Source organism: Rhagoletis zephyria, unplaced genomic scaffold, assembly GCF_001687245.7.
Source record: "Rhagoletis zephyria isolate East Lansing unplaced genomic scaffold, Rhagoletis_zephyria_1.1 Rzeph_scaffold_01052, whole genome shotgun sequence".
Classification (NCBI taxonomy): domain Eukaryota; kingdom Metazoa; phylum Arthropoda; class Insecta; order Diptera; family Tephritidae; genus Rhagoletis; species Rhagoletis zephyria.
In genome coordinates, this window is record NW_016158136.1 from 108867 (window position 1) to 125185 (window position 16319).

The following is a 16319-nucleotide window of genomic DNA, read 5'->3' on the forward strand; positions in this document are numbered from 1 at the left end:
GTAATGAACCATTTTGGTCCAACATTTTCACCAACAGTTCACTTTCATGATTTTCAGTGACGCATTTATCTGCTTATATTACGGTTTGGTGGTTGTCACAAGGGATATTTCCATTGCCATCTTAAATAACCTAGCAAAAGTGTATATGTATGCATACAAAGATACGTAATAACTTCAGTGCATTTGAAAGGCGCCACGCCCCCTTACAAAATAGAGGCAATTTTCTCTTAGACTATAAGATTGACTTCATATATCTCCATACCATGTTCAAGTACTCTACCATGAACACTTCCAGAGATATGCAATATTAAAAATCCGGTTTGTATGAGAGGAGCACACCCTTTTTCCAATAGCCCCAGTTTGTCTCCATGAATGCGATTGATTTTATATATCTCCATACCAAATTCCATTACTCTATCATGAACACTTCCAGAGATATGCAATATTAAAAATCCGGTTTGTATGGAAGGTGCCACGCCCCTTTTTCCAATAACCACAATTTTTCTCGATGAGTATGCGATTGTTTTCATATATGTATATCCATACCATGTTCGATCACTCCACCATGAACACTTCCACACTGCAGTATGAAAAATTAGGTTTGTATGGGAGGTGCCACGCCCCCTGCACCTAGTGGTATGAAATATAAGAATTTCATAAAGATCGGTCAAAGCCGTTTAGGAGAAGTTCGACCACTAACACCGTGGCACGACATTTTTATATATTAGATTTTCGTCTGTTTCAATACCTATAATTTGGGAAAAACAATAGCTTTACTATAATAAGGCGTAGCGAGAATCGCGCTCGTACATTTATATAACAAATCTAGTTCTACTATGTAGCGCCAATTACGCATAAAAGGGTGGCGAAAATTTAGCTTAGCTGCTACTTAGTCAAACACCATTCATTGCACAACCATTTTCAACCAGTATGTAATTCTAATGTAGTATATGCATCATACATACATATACATTCATATAGTATGTGAATACCCTTGCAGGAAATGTATCTAACTATAAGCCAACTTGAAGTTGATTAGTAAGGAGCGAAAAGTCACTATTATCTGTATATTTGCCTTGACAAAAGCTAACTATATTTCTATGGCGATGGCCGCGAAATAGTCAAGGGTGGTTACATCTGCATTTGATGTAACTACATAAGTACTTTTGGACATAAAATATCAATAGGAAAACCAAAATATTTTTTTTTATTTTTACTTTATTTTATTACATTTCATATTTGTTTACTTATTCGGCTGTAGGTGGTCCCATATTCCTATTCCCACAGGCATAACTTCAAAATGATAATATTTCGATCTTCCTTTTATTTGTCCTCAAAAATCCAAGAATCTTATGTATATCTGCTTATCTGCTATATCTAGAGTCTCTTTCTAAGGAGGAGCGAAGACAATCTGTTAATATACATATTATCGATGCCTTTGCAATACTGCCTAACTTACGGCACTCAAATTTTATAGGCGATCGAAAACGTGTTTTTTCCTATAATAAATTTAAAAATTGTATGGATCATGCATTGGGTTAAAACCCATATAAAGCAGTGATTCCCAATTTGGTCCAGGTGGACCCCCAAGGGGCTACGGTAGACTCGACAGGAACAAACATGTTGACTTGGCTTTATCTATCACAGTTAGAAGATAATACACTACTCAAAAAAATTCAATGAGCAAAAATATTCAAAATTTGTCGGTGATTTCTATTTGGGTAATTTTCAGATTTCTGGGCTAAAAATTTTTAGGATCTACTGTTTTCAGGCAATCCTAACAGATAACGCGAAAAAAAAAATATTTTGCAAATCTTCCGCTATTTTTGCTCCACGAGCTTGAAACAAATTTTTTCAGTTAGACCATGGATCAGATAGCCTGTTTATTTAGCTTTAATTTTCTTTTTTTAAAACCTCCCTTAATTTTTTTGATTAATATATTTTAAGAGAGAGTTTGCAAACTTCAACACTTCAACTCAAGGAGTTAAAAAAAATATAACTCCTCATAGGCACGCGTATTTTAACGGCTTTACGAACTCTGTTTAAGAAGGTCAGCTAGTGCTACTTATAAAAACTTGCAAGTCAGTAATCATTACATTTTAATTAATAGAACACAAGAATATTTCTTTTTCCGCAAATTTCCATCGTTAGATCTAATCTTCACATTCTTTGACAAGTTTTGGATATATGGTAGAAAAATATATAAAGTGGTCTATCAGAAAAGAAAGTTTGGGAACCTTTGATCTAAAGCAGTAAGTGTACTTAGGCCTCATGCATGTATGAAATCAATGGACTAATAAAAAATTTTACAAACATTTTGCAAAGTTCGTCCCACTGTACAATATTAGATTAGCTACAATATCAATGTCACGACTAAGCGATTGCCGCAATGTTGCAGTTAACACAACAATACATAGTATTTACAACAAATATACATACATACATACATACAAACACGTGCACGTATACGTGCTCATTCACTCTGAAGAGGAATTCCTAAACCAAAGCAATTTTCAACCACCCCTGCCCAAACACGCATCGAATTCTTGCCCAATCGAAAGTTATGGCCCACTGAGTTGACCGACCATTGTCTACAAGCGACGACGATGCAACTACCGTGTGGAAAATTACGCCTTTGATTTGCTTTCGCTGACTACCATGAAAAAGAGTCGAAAAGATTTAGCGCTGCATGCATGACCGCTAAGAACTCGCCTCAACTGTGTTAAAAAGCCGCAGCCAACTAAACAAATCAGCTGGGATTTACTTAGGTGTTGAGTAAGGTAGAGGTGCAGTGATTTGTAGGTGAATGGGGAAGTTAGAGTTAGAGGTAGGAGTCATTCATTGTTATGTCAATGTCTCGTTGTAAAGTTGTTTGGAGACACCTATACATATGTATGGATGTATTTATGTGTATAACATTACCAGCAAGGGGCGCACAAAAAGGGCATAAGCAAATAAATGTTCTCAAACACCACTGCAAATGGCATTGACTGGAATTTCTGATGTTATTTTTATACAATGACAATGAACAGTAAAATGTACAGACATATGCACATTAGGGTGCCCATCGAAAATGTTTTTTTTTTTCGTAAATTTCAAGACCCTACCCCCTAATTTTATTCGTTTTCATGAGGAATATTATTGCCTAATTTTATAGATTTTTTAACGGTCGTTTAGAGGTCGCGACCTGTCGATTTAGGTCAGAAAATACGATTTTGTAGAATTATGAGTTTTTAAATGACTACTTTTAATTCAACTTCAAGGATCGAATATGATCTGATAAGAGGCCTTTAAAATGGTATATAATAATGTATTGTCGGACTTGGCTTGTTGACAAGTAGTTTGTAAGATACACATATATGATGTAAGTGGGTGGTGCCACTTCCATTTTCCTAAAATTTCTTGAATAGACAGTTTTTTGCTAAGGAGCGATTGCATATATCAATTTTGAATAAATATTGATGAATTCTTCAGCCACATTGCTCAAAAAAATCTGAAAACCCGGTACATACACAAAATATGTACATTCAAGGCCGTACTTAAGAAAAGTCGCCTAACTTCGACAATTTTATGCGATTGCAATAAATGAGCTATCAGTTTATTTGAAAATAAATTTACTTTTAGATAGTATATTTTGATAAATTAAGACAATAGATTATTATATGCCATTTCAAAGGCCCGTAATCCTCTTCTCGGAGCCAAAATAGTTATTCAAAAACTCATAAATTTACAAAATCGTATTTTCTCACCTAAATCGATAGGTCGCAACCTCTAAATAACCTTAAAAAAATCTGTCATAAAAAACAAATAAAATTACGGGGTAGGATCTTGAAATTTCCAAAAAACCATTTCCGAGGACACTCTAATGCACATACATACATACATACATATATACATACGAGTGTATATTATAGAGCACGAAAAACCAGCGAAAAGGCAAAAAATAAATAAAACAGCGAAAAAAGTGAAAGCACTGGCTAGTCAAGCAGGTGATCAAACTACAAATACATGCAAACATACTTATGCACATACACACACATACATATGTACATATGTGTAAAAGTAACTACCAACCCAGTCAGCCCCCTGCTTAGTGGCCACAATTTACAGTTCATCAGCGCCATAGAACAAACGGAAAACTCTATGCGACGGACGAACGGACAGGACAGGCGACCTGACGAACTCGCAGCGATTAGCAATTGTGGGCTTTGCTATTGGTTTTCCCCTATGACAGTTGAGTATTTTGTTTGCATGTTTTTTTCCTCTTCTTCTTCTTCTTGTTATTGGTTTGATTTTTTGTTTGTTGTTGGGTGCTTAATAGGCGCAGGCTTTCAAAGGTAATAATTTCAATCCGCTGGTTTAGTCTGAAATTTGGCGGTTGATTAGAAGGGACGCATTCGATTGAACTTTCCCAAGCGGTGCTAATATTTGAGATTCGCGTAGAGGTGTTTACGTGAGTGTGTGTGTGTGTGCGCGTGGGTGTGTATGTTTGCATAATTCTTGCAAAAAAAAATACATAGAAATACACGACAAATATGGTGTTGGATTTTTAAGATTTGCAAATGGGGAAAGGAACTTTTTGCGTTGACATAAGGTCATAAAAGTATGACAAATAGTAATAAGTAATCACTTTTTGATGGGAAACTTAAAACATCCTTTAGGTTTATGGCGAAGGTATTAATAAACAAACATTAACATTAAAAAATAAATGTTATGACCTTGTGCACAAGTGCGCTCGGGTACAAAAATATTACAGCTCAAAGAAGTGTAGTAGAAATTTAGATATTGGCCAGGTAAGTCTCATTAGTGTAAGCAAGTGAAGTTTGCCTTCGCTGAGTTTATCTAAAGCTATGGTTTCTATAAAAAAATATGGTTTTGATATACTCATTAACAAGGGAATATTTAATGCAAAACGCAGTGAAACGGTCATCTGTTGGCCTTAACCTTACCAGGTTCATAGTATCATACATTAGTCAAACTCAAATTCTCCGCAGGTATTTTTGTAGAGAAGGTTAAAAACTGTTTAAAACAAATTTCCGTTTAGTTCTAAAATCGGTTTATATATCGTTACCTTAATATAGAAAATATTCTACAAAACCCACGCTAAATTTTATTGTAAGTCTCCGGAGAAAATCGTTAAATATATCGCCTCCACAATTTTTATACCTTTCATGAGCATGAAATGGTATTATAACTTTGGTCCGATGTTTGTAAGTACCAGAATAAGAAGAGATAGACCCATTAAAATGTATACTTATATGATCAGAACGTCGAGCTGAGTTGATTTATCCATGTCCGTCTGTCCGTCTGTCTGTCTGTCCGTCTGTTTGTATGCAATCTAGTCTCTCAGTTTTCGAGATATCCGGATCAAATTTGGTAGGTGAGTGTATTTTTACAATGTATTAATCATTTGTCGGAACCGGAAGAATCGGACCACTATAACATATAGCTCCCATACAACTGATTGTTCAGATATGAGATTTTTCGTTATAACTTCTCCATTTATGCAGCTACGAACATGAAATTTTGCAGTACTTGCACCCATTATCAACAGAATACTTACAGTGAAAATTACAAAGATCGGGTCACTATAACCTATAGCTCCCATACAACTGATTGTTCAGATATAAAATTTTGCGTTATAACTCCTCCATTTATATAGCTAGGAACATGAAATTCCGCACTGTTTTCAATAATTATCAACAGAAAACTTACAGTGAAAATTAAAAAGATCGGGTAACTATAACCTATAGCTCCCATACAACTGATTGTTCAGATATGAGATTTTTCGTTATAATTCATCCATTTATGTAGCTAGGACCATGAAATTTCGCGCTGTTTTCACTCATTATCAACAGAAGACTTACAGAGAAAATAACAAAGATCGGGTAACTATAACCTGCAGCCCCCATACAACTGATTGTTCAGATATGAGGTCTTTTATCATAACTCCTCCATTTATGCAGCTAGGAACATGAAATTTCGCACCATTTTCACTCATTATTAACAGAATACTTACAGTGAAAATAACAAGGATCGGGTGACTACAACATATATCTTCCATACATCTGATTGTTCAGATATGGGATTTTACTGTAAAACTCCTTTATTTGAACAGCTAAAACCGATAAATTTCGTAAGATATTTTATAAATAATAATACAAAGTCTACTGAGAAAATCGTCAAAATCTATGCTGTATAAGCTTTATCTCCTATAGCACTGATTGTTAAGATACCAGTTTTTGCCATATATCTCCTTTATGTACGAAACTAAACCCAATAAATTGTGTTACCGGTTTACATACCGATCACATAGCGGTGAAAATCACTTAGATTGGTGTCATATAAAGTATATCTTCCATACCTCTGATTGTTTAGATGCGATTTTTTATATAAGTATGTAAGTCCTCTATCGATGTATGCAGATGTATTCAAAATCAGTAATCTGTCAAAATTAAAATTTGCAGATGTTCATGAAAGGTATGAAGCCTTCGGCATAGCCGAAGACAGCGCTGCTCTTACTTGTTTATTTTTGTGTTATGTACCTACTTCTCAGAGAGTGTTTAATAACGGTTTTAAAGAGACATGATTTCATGTGTATACATTTTATATGGGCATTTTCAGGGAAAGTCTTTATAGTTAAGAAGTAAAAGTGATATATCCATGTTAGTTATGCTCCGATTTGGTTCGTTTTTTCAATGTATATTAGCTGCACATGCGGAAATATTTTTCAAAAAATTTTCCCGTTATGTAGCGCCACAGTCGAGGTATTATGATACACGCTGATTTAAATGCTTATACATATGAAAAAAGCAAAATCTCACATGTGATTCAAATATATTGGAGAAAAATTACATGCAAGGATGACGTTTAAAAATTTAAAATAATGTTTTTTATTCTATTTCGGTGGCTGAGTGGAAGATCGATCTATCTCGGTGGTCTTATCTTAGAAAATTTTTCAAGAACGCCCTACTTCAGAATTTTGTGTACATTATCGCATATCTGTGAACTTTGTTTTACCAACTTACATTTTACGATTTTCCTTTCCTGAGATCGCTCAAATCACACAGTTTTTCCCCCATTCGCAAAACTACCGTTACGTGGTAAGCAGGGATAGTTTCACCCACAAATATTTAGTTGCTTATTTTCATTTTTTAACAAGTGGAAGGTTCTTTGCTTTGCTTGTTCTGCCTATCGTTTGACACTTTTCATAAATTCACAGGAAGAAAAACTCCGGAATAATACTATATAATCATTTTTTTAAATATTAATATTTTCTGGACAACATAACATATTAAAAAACTAACTAACTAAATAAAGGTAGTTAGGGTGTCTTTCACTTGGTGTACATAATTTTCTCCCTTTTTTATATTTTTAAACCAGAAATACCGAATAACCAAAAAATATAAAAATGGCGTTTATTTAAAATTGGTTTATAAAGAGTTATACCATATACGTCGCGTAAAAGGTATTTAAATTATCTTTAAATTAGCATCAATACTTTTGTGGTCGGTCAAATAGTTGCTGAGATATTATAAATATAAAAAATGCTAAAGTTTAACTTTAACCTCTTTTATTGGCTTTAGTTTTTATTTGCGACAAATAGTCTTGGTGTAGTTGAAATCAGCATGAAAAGTCACTTTTTTCCACACCACGGCTACTTCGGACTATTTCTGTACAAACCCTGGAGTACGGGTACAAGCTAAATGTGAATAAGAAAAAGTAAACAAAAAACTTTTCAATTAAACTCTGAGTTTATTAAACACCCCAATGAGTTAATATTCCATTGTGAATATAGTATAAATCCTGTAACTTCTGACTAAGGAGAGTTGCTCAGTTACTTTTTCAGAAGTGTTTCCCATTACAGGTTTTTTTATCTAAAGAAACGACTTCCTATAAGTTCTGACTAAATCCTCTAAATCGGACTTATATTGGAATCGACTACGTATTTATGAGGCATTTTGGTTCTTCGCCGCTCGCGAACAAAATAAAGGTAACCTGGAACATTTATTCTGTCATGGCTTAGTACATATTAAGTCGACCGCGCTATAGCCGTTAGTTTTGGTTTATACCACTCCTTTGGAGATATTTCTGATCAGATTTGGTTAATGTCTCTAAAAGGTGTAGGTTCGTAAAATTGTATACATATGACACACCCTCTTCAAAAGAGGCAAAACCACAAAAAACATTTGAGTAAATTTTGTGCATAAATCAATTCATAGAATTTATCACCAAAACTGAATTTGTGCCTATATATATACCGATTAGAGTGGTTCATAAAAACACTCTTTTTGAAAATTCATAAACGCTAAATCAGTATATTGTTATTTGTGAGAGACACGTATTTTTTTATTAAAAAAAAAAGTTTTTTTAGAGGTCGCGCTGGTCGGTTTTTTATAAAAACGCTGATGTTCTCAATTTTTGTATTTTTTTGACAAGTTAAAATCCAGCTAAAAATGTGGTTTTTACATATAATTACACTGGTATTATTGGGGAACTTTCCCTTAATTACACACCTGTCTTGGACGACTAGAATGGGTCTTCTCCTCCTTTTTTTGGCGTTGTAACCGCCTAAGCGATTTTGGCCGAATGGTGGATCCAAAATGGCGACCAACTTTAAAAAAATTATTGGATTTGTTTGAAACTCTTAACCGCTATTTTGAATTTTGAAAATCTGACATCCAGAAACCCACTGGAAACGTGTTTTAACCCTTTACAATGTTTAAAACGTTCAGTATCAACGTTTTAATTTTAGTACTTTTTTTTAATTTGATCGCCATATTGGATCCGCCATTTTAAATTTAAATTAATTGACTTCAGATTCTTAATCGGCGACCACAAACACTCTCGTGTGCCGGGTTTCGAACAAATCCAATCAATTTTTAAAAATATGGACCGCCATTTTAGATCCGCCATTTTGAATTTCGAAAAACTGACTTCAGATCCCTAATTAGCAACCCCAGAAACCCCCTGATAACAAGTTCCAACCCATGACAATGCGTAAATCGTTCGGTATCAACGTTTTAATTTTACTAGTCTCTTTTCGAGAGCATATTTTCGGGCACTAGGCCCATTCTAACTGCCCAAGACAGATATGTAATTAAGGGAATGTTCCCCAATAATACCAGAGTATATATATGTAAAAACCAAATTTTTGGCTCATGTCAAGAAAATAAAAAAATTGAGAACATCAGCGTATTTATACAAAAAAAAAAANGTATTTTTTTGACAAGTTAAAATCCAGCTAAAAATGTGGTTTTTACATATAATTACACTGGTATTATTGGGGAACTTTCCCTTAATTACACACCTGTCTTGGACGACTAGAATGGGTCTTCTCCTCCTTTTTTTGGCGTTGTAACCGCCTAAGCGATTTTGGCCGAATGGTGGATCCAAAATGGCGACCAACTTTAAAAAAATTATTGGATTTGTTTGAAACTCTTAACCGCTATTTTGAATTTTGAAAATCTGACATCCAGAAACCCACTGGAAACGTGTTTTAACCCTTTACAATGTTTAAAACGTTCAGTATCAACGTTTTAATTTTAGTACTTTTTTTTAATTTGATCGCCATATTGGATCCGCCATTTTAAATTTAAATTAATTGACTTCAGATTCTTAATCGGCGACCACAAACACTCTCGTGTGCCGGGTTTCGAACAAATCCAATCAATTTTTAAAAATATGGACCGCCATTTTAGATCCGCCATTTTGAATTTCGAAAAACTGACTTCAGATCCCTAATTAGCAACCCCAGAAACCCCCTGATAACAAGTTCCAACCCATGACAATGCGTAAATCGTTCGGTATCAACGTTTTAATTTTACTAGTCTCTTTTCGAGAGCATATTTTCGGGCACTAGGCCCATTCTAACTGCCCAAGACAGATATGTAATTAAGGGAATGTTCCCCAATAATACCAGAGTATATATATGTAAAAACCAAATTTTTGGCTCATGTCAAGAAAATAAAAAAATTGAGAACATCAGCGTATTTATACAAAAAAAAAAAAATGGCGTGACAAAAGGATTACAAGTTTTTCATCATAGAATAAAATTTTTATAAAAAACCGACCAGCGCGACCTCTAAGAAAACTTTTTTTTTCAAAATCAAAAACACGTTTCTCTTTTTTTTATCACAAATAGCAATAATTTGAGGTAGCGTATATGAATTTCCAAAAAAACAAAATTTGAACCACTCTACTTAATACCTACACCTCTATTTAATACCTACACATCTGAACTACATATTTACACGTGCACGGGCATGTACTGACCTTCCATTCTAAATATAGCGAAATTTATTAGTTCAAAAATATTTAATATGAAGCAGTGTGCCAGTTGTCAAACTCAATGTTGCACAAAAGTAGATATTACCACCAAATGCTGGCTTTGATTTCATTTGTTATCGATTTCTTTATTTTCATGAAATGTAAATAAAATTCGTGCCTTTGATCAATGACGAAATGTGACGCTAACATTTTTTTCTTGTGGTGCCGGTGCTTGTTGGACAGTTTCAGCAGAGGCGCACATTGCGTCAACGCTTCGATATGTATTGACATTTTTTCATTTAACACCAACTAAAATTTAGTAATTTTTTAGTACAATCTTGGCATGCCAAACAGATGTTTACTTTATAAATTTTAATCTATTCCGCACGGGTGTTTGACGCAAAATGACCACCGAATGTGACTGCTGGAATTAGCACCTTTTTAGTTGATGCTGCAGCTGTTTAATGATATGGGTTGATCGTAAATAGCTATGTACATAAGTATATTTATACATATGTACATAGAAGCAGGGACCGAACAGTTATTGATGAAAACTGTCATTGAAAAATTCACTATGAACGAAATGTTCTTCAACTAAGTGACACATACCAATTGATTTATTTTTTTACCGATAATCATATTTGAAAATAAATTTTTATTTGTACTTTTTATGTAAAACTAAAAAAAAATAACAATCATTTTTGATTTTTATTTTACAAATGTAAAATAACAATTAAATTTGAGTTTTATCTAAATAATCTGTAAATAACAGTTACTTTTCATTTTTATATTATATGTCTCAGGTAACAGTTATTGAAGACTTTTATTTATAGAAGTCATCAATAAAAATCAGTCAACGACTTTTATTTTTTAAATCATACGTATAAAATTCATTATCATTATTCGCAGTTAAGAAGGAGTTGAAGAGCCAAAGTTTACCACGACTTATACAAATGACTTTTATAAGTACGATTTTAAAAGTAAAAGTCAGTGACTGATTTATATTTATGACTTTTATAAATAAAAGCCTTCAGTAACTGTTATCTAAGATATATAATTTAAAGATCCAAAATAACTGTTATTTGCAGATTATTTAGATAAAAATCGATAATAATTGTTATTTTGGAATTATAAAATAAAAATCAGAAAAAACTGTTATTTAGGGAGTAATGAAATAAAAGTCAAAGAATAATTGTTAAATATTGATTTTTTTAATAAAAGTTGTAACTGTTACCATCCCTGCATAGAAGACATTCTATGGTATTATGTAGAGATGTGCGACAACGGCCAATCGAATTCTTTTGGACCCGCTTATAAGAAGAATAGTCACGAAAAAACAGAAAAACAATAACAGCAACGTTCGCTCAGTATTTTCGTAAAATTTCGAATACTTTATTTCGTATAGAAAAACGTGCAGCTTGCCCCGATAAGACCAGAGAGAGTACTAAATAATACTTGCGAGAAGCTAAGACGAAGTTCACAGTGTAGGCGGTGGCACGAAAAGCAATTAGCGGTATATGGTATAAGTCGACTTGACTTAGTGGACTTTTGCAACTAACCGCTCACAAACAACTAGTCGACCAACCGTTCATTTTCGATTTTTCGACTAGTTGTTTTTGATGGTTAAGCTGCCTTTACACGGGTCGATTTGCTAGTCGATTTTTATCGTTGAACCAAAATCGACCTATGTAAATAGCAATTCAATCGTAAAATGTAAGAGATTTGGCTAGTCGATTTCTCAGTCGATTTTCCACTCGACAGAAATCGGCCCGTGTAAAGGCAGCTTTATGCATAACGGACAAAACCGAACCGCGCATAAAAATAATTTTATTGTAAAAAACCATCACTATTTTAATAACATCGGTTAGTCGATTTTCATACTACTCGATCAGTCGAAAGTGAACAGTTAGACGAATTCCAGCGGTTAATCGAATTGTTTTTATTTATTATATAAAACCGAAGTTGGTTATTAAGAGGCAGAACTAAACTGCAGCATTTCACACGAGGATGCTCTATAGCTCAAATATGTATAAGTTATGTATGTCGGAGTTTTACAATTCAAGATTCTTCCTAGCGAATGATACTGCGTTGGTCGTTACTTTTGTCAAACTACTCAAAGGCTCGCCTAACAGCGTTGGACTCCACTAGGAAGAATATGAAAAAAGGAAGAGATAGACCTAAGGAGAGGAGATGGCCGGGGAGAGGGTTCTTTCAAGGTTCAGTACAATCTGGTCCAATGCAACCAAATATTCTTCTTACAGTGGAATCGAGTCTATGTACGGGTATCAGATAAAGAAGTATTCATGATCTTCAAACGTTAACAATTAGGGCGCTGCGAAGAGTCATGAGACAATCGAATGAAAAAACAAATACGTATTAAGGGCGCCAGATGCATCGATGTATCCTCAAACTGAATTTGTGGTTAAACAGGGCAACAAATTCAAACATGGAAGCGATGGAAGCGTACCACAATACGTCAATTTCGTTAGTTCAAACTTTTTGATAATGAAGTATTTTGTCTACCAATCTACATCTCGGCCNAGTATATTTTGCTGAGCTGCACATCCTTCTTTGCACGAAAAACTTGTGCACGTAACCGAAAAAGGCACTTAAGCGAATTTTCTTTACTACTTCAATGAGGAAGGTATGCGAATCCCTATGAAACCAAATATTGGCGGAGCACTTACCTTGTAGAAATTACTGCAAGCGAAATTTTTACCGAATGTTATCTAATTATCTATATAACTACATAAATTGATANGAATATGAAAAAAGGAAGAGATAGACCTAAGGAGAGGAGATGGCCGGGGAGAGGGTTCTTTCAAGGTTCAGTACAATCTGGTCCAATGCAACCAAATATTCTTCTTACAGTGGAATCGAGTCTATGTACGGGTATCAGATANAAAAATGAAGAGATAGACCTAAGGAGAGGAGATGGCCGGGGAGAGGGTTCTTTCAAGGTTCAGTACAATCTGGTCCAATGCAGCCAAATATTCTTCTTACAGTGGAATCGAGTCTATGTACGGGTATCAGATAAAGAAGTATTCATGATCTTCAAACGTTAACAATTAGGGCGCTGCGAAGAGTCATGAGACAATCGAATGAAAAAACAAATACAGTATATTTTGCTGAGCTGCACATCCTTCTTTGCACGAAAAACTTGTGCACGTAACCGAAAAAGGCACTTAAGCGAATTTTCTTTACTACTTCAATGAGGAAGGTATGCGAATCCCTATGAAACCAAATATTGGCGGAGCACTTACCTTGTAGAAATTACTGCAAGCGAAATTTTTACCGAATGTTATCTAATTATCTATATAACTACATAAATTGATAGCCATTTTCGTTGTTCTGCGAGATGAGCAAAATAAATAAAAGGTTGTAAAATTAGGTAATTGTAGGGCCAGTGCAGGTAAACNTTGATACTAGTCGCACAATTTTTAAGGCAGGTATCGCCAATGTGCAGGTATGTTGAATGCATCTATCGGAGCAGTTTCCGTATAAATGTTAAAAATAATGCTTTTGATGCGCATTTTGGGGTAGGTATCTTAAATGTGCACTTAAGCATAGAGGCAGTAAAGCAAAATATACTGTACATATTAAGGGCGCCAGATGCATCGATGTATCCTCAAACTGAATTTGTGGTTAAACAGGGCAACAAATTCAAACATGGAAGCGATGCGTACCACAATACGTCAATTTCGGTAGATCAAACTTTTTGATAATGAAGTATTTTGTCTACCAATCTACATCTCGGCCTATAGATCAAGTAGAGGATAAATCTTATCGCCCAGTGCTACTTTGGACTCAGTTGGCAATAAGAAAAAGCAGAGTGCTCTTTCGATGTCAAAAACTCGCGATCTACACATATTTTCTCTTGAGATGAGAGGGCTTTTGGAGCTTTCCAAATAATTATTCCATGCAAGAGCTATTGCCCTATATGCGTAGGCGACGGGTACCGAAGAAGATGGAATGTCGAAATGTATGGACTTTAAAATGACCTGAAAAGCGCTTCATGGTAAGATTCCACTGTTGCGATGGCTTGAACATTTCGTACTTATAGATGAAAAGGCCCTCTTATTCAAAACCCATAAACATAATGGGAGAACCAATTGCGGAAGTACCTTGTCTAGACTTGGGATGAGCAACGGGCGTGAGTTTAGTTTTCCAAAGGCGAGAAGAATTTGGCGAAGCGGTTTTAGTATCGGTCCAAACCGAGCGTCGGTACAGAGCTACATACGAGATGAAAGAAGAGAGTGAGTGGATGTCAACTGGCTAATGCTTATCTGAATTCTGAAGTGAAGAAAATAGCAATTACAGCCAACTCCAGCCGCTACCACCTGCAAGCAAATGAGTGTTATGTAAAATCTGCGAAAGCCGTAAATGTCAATAAAAATCGGTATTTACATTGAAAATTTAATGCGAATTTTTAATATTGAAAAGGATTTTCAATTTTCTTATCAAACTGATAAGCGCAAAAGCACTAAAATCATATGAAAAGCCACGCCAATGCTGCCAAATTAATCAAAACAAAAGTCTCCGAATTATACAAACATACAAACATTTGAAATTTCAGAAAGCTTGTCTACTTGACGCCACCCAGTGTTGAGCTTGCAAAGCTTTAGAGCGTGCTTTTGCTTTCACACCTGTTGCGCGAGGCTGGCACACAAGCACACACACATTAAAGAAAATTGGGTGACCGTGGCGGCGGCAGTAGCAGCCGATTGGCGTGCGTCAAGCTTGAAACAGCGCCACCACCGGCCAAGTGGTGGGGGTGCCATCAAACACATGCCACCAGCCAGCTAACTAGCCATAGTAGCGCTCGCCCAGCTTGCTATCAGTTCAGTTGCGGTTGAGGTGTCGTACGCGTTGGGCGCACCGAAAACAAAACAAAACAAAAAAAAACATTTGCACTGCAGTAAGCTTTGAGAAAATTTCCAACGGCATTTCGCTTTTGTTTTAAAATGCGCTTGTAAGCAGAATAAGCAAAAAAAGCTAACGGAATTTTGCAAAGGAGGCGCGCGTTAAAATAGTTGTTTACGCTATTTCTTTGAAAAGTTTGAAGAAAAACTCCTTTGAAAGTGAAAATATAGTTGGCAACGCGAGTGTAAATAAATATTTGAAAGTGCGCACGAGTGTGTTTGTGAGTTTGTGTTGCCTAGAAAAAGTGCAACCAACTCCTGTCAAAGGAGCTTTGCACAAGAAGCGCAACGTGCAAAAGCAAACAGCGATAGAAAGTTAAATGTTTTGAAATTTGAATTCGAACGACTCAAGGATACGCGGTCAGCGCCACAGGACTAGCGCAGGCAGGTGGATAAGCCAACGCTGCTCCACTTTTTGCTGTCAGCTTGCCGGTGAGGGAATTGGCAGTAAAGTAAGCAAAGCAAAGAAAGACGAAGTGAAGCAAATCAAAGCAGAAAATTTAGTGCTCTGAAATGTGCCGATAAAATAACGACATTCGCCAATATTTGCATATTCAAGTGTTTACTGTGTTTTTATGTTGATTTTGTTGTTGTGTGCAGTTTTGTGTGTTGTTTTTACGGGTTTTATACATACAAACATATCTAGGTTTTGTTTGTTTTCTTGCAGTTGTACCGATGCAACCGGTAGAATGTAATAACTTCGTGTTGTTATTTCAATTAATGCCTTTTCAGTTCTGTACGGACATCTGAAGACGCAGCGTGAATTCTTAAGTAGCTCGAAGAAAGCGATCAGCGAAAGAGTGTTGCTCTTGTGAAATTTACTTTGACTTTACATGTGCTTAATAGTCGCATTTAGAGAAATATTAGTGTAGGAAAAAAGTGTGTAAAAAGTATGATTGAAAAGTAAATAGAATAAACAAGTAAAATAATGAAAGAGGAAAAAACAAAATAGAATAAAAAGTAGACTAAAATAAAATTAAATTAAATAAACTAAAACACAATAAAGTAAAAAAAATAAAATAAAACTAAATAAAATACAACTAAACAAAAAAATTATATTAAATTAATCAAAACAAAACAAAATAAAATAAAATTAAAATAAAATAAAATAAAATAAAATAAAATAAA

General features: G+C 34.8%; 1 protein-coding gene across 1 annotated transcript in view; it reads left to right on the plus strand.

The window, feature by feature from the left end:
- Nucleotides 1-15054: 15054 nt before the first annotated feature.
- The window catches only part of LOC108362610 (uncharacterized), a 21475-nt gene continuing 20210 nt past the window's right edge, over nt 15055-16319 (plus strand). The window contains exon 1 of the mRNA XM_017615659.1: nt 15055-15643. The gene's annotated coding sequence lies outside the window, so the exon portion shown is untranslated. The remainder of the gene's footprint in view (nt 15644-16319) is intronic.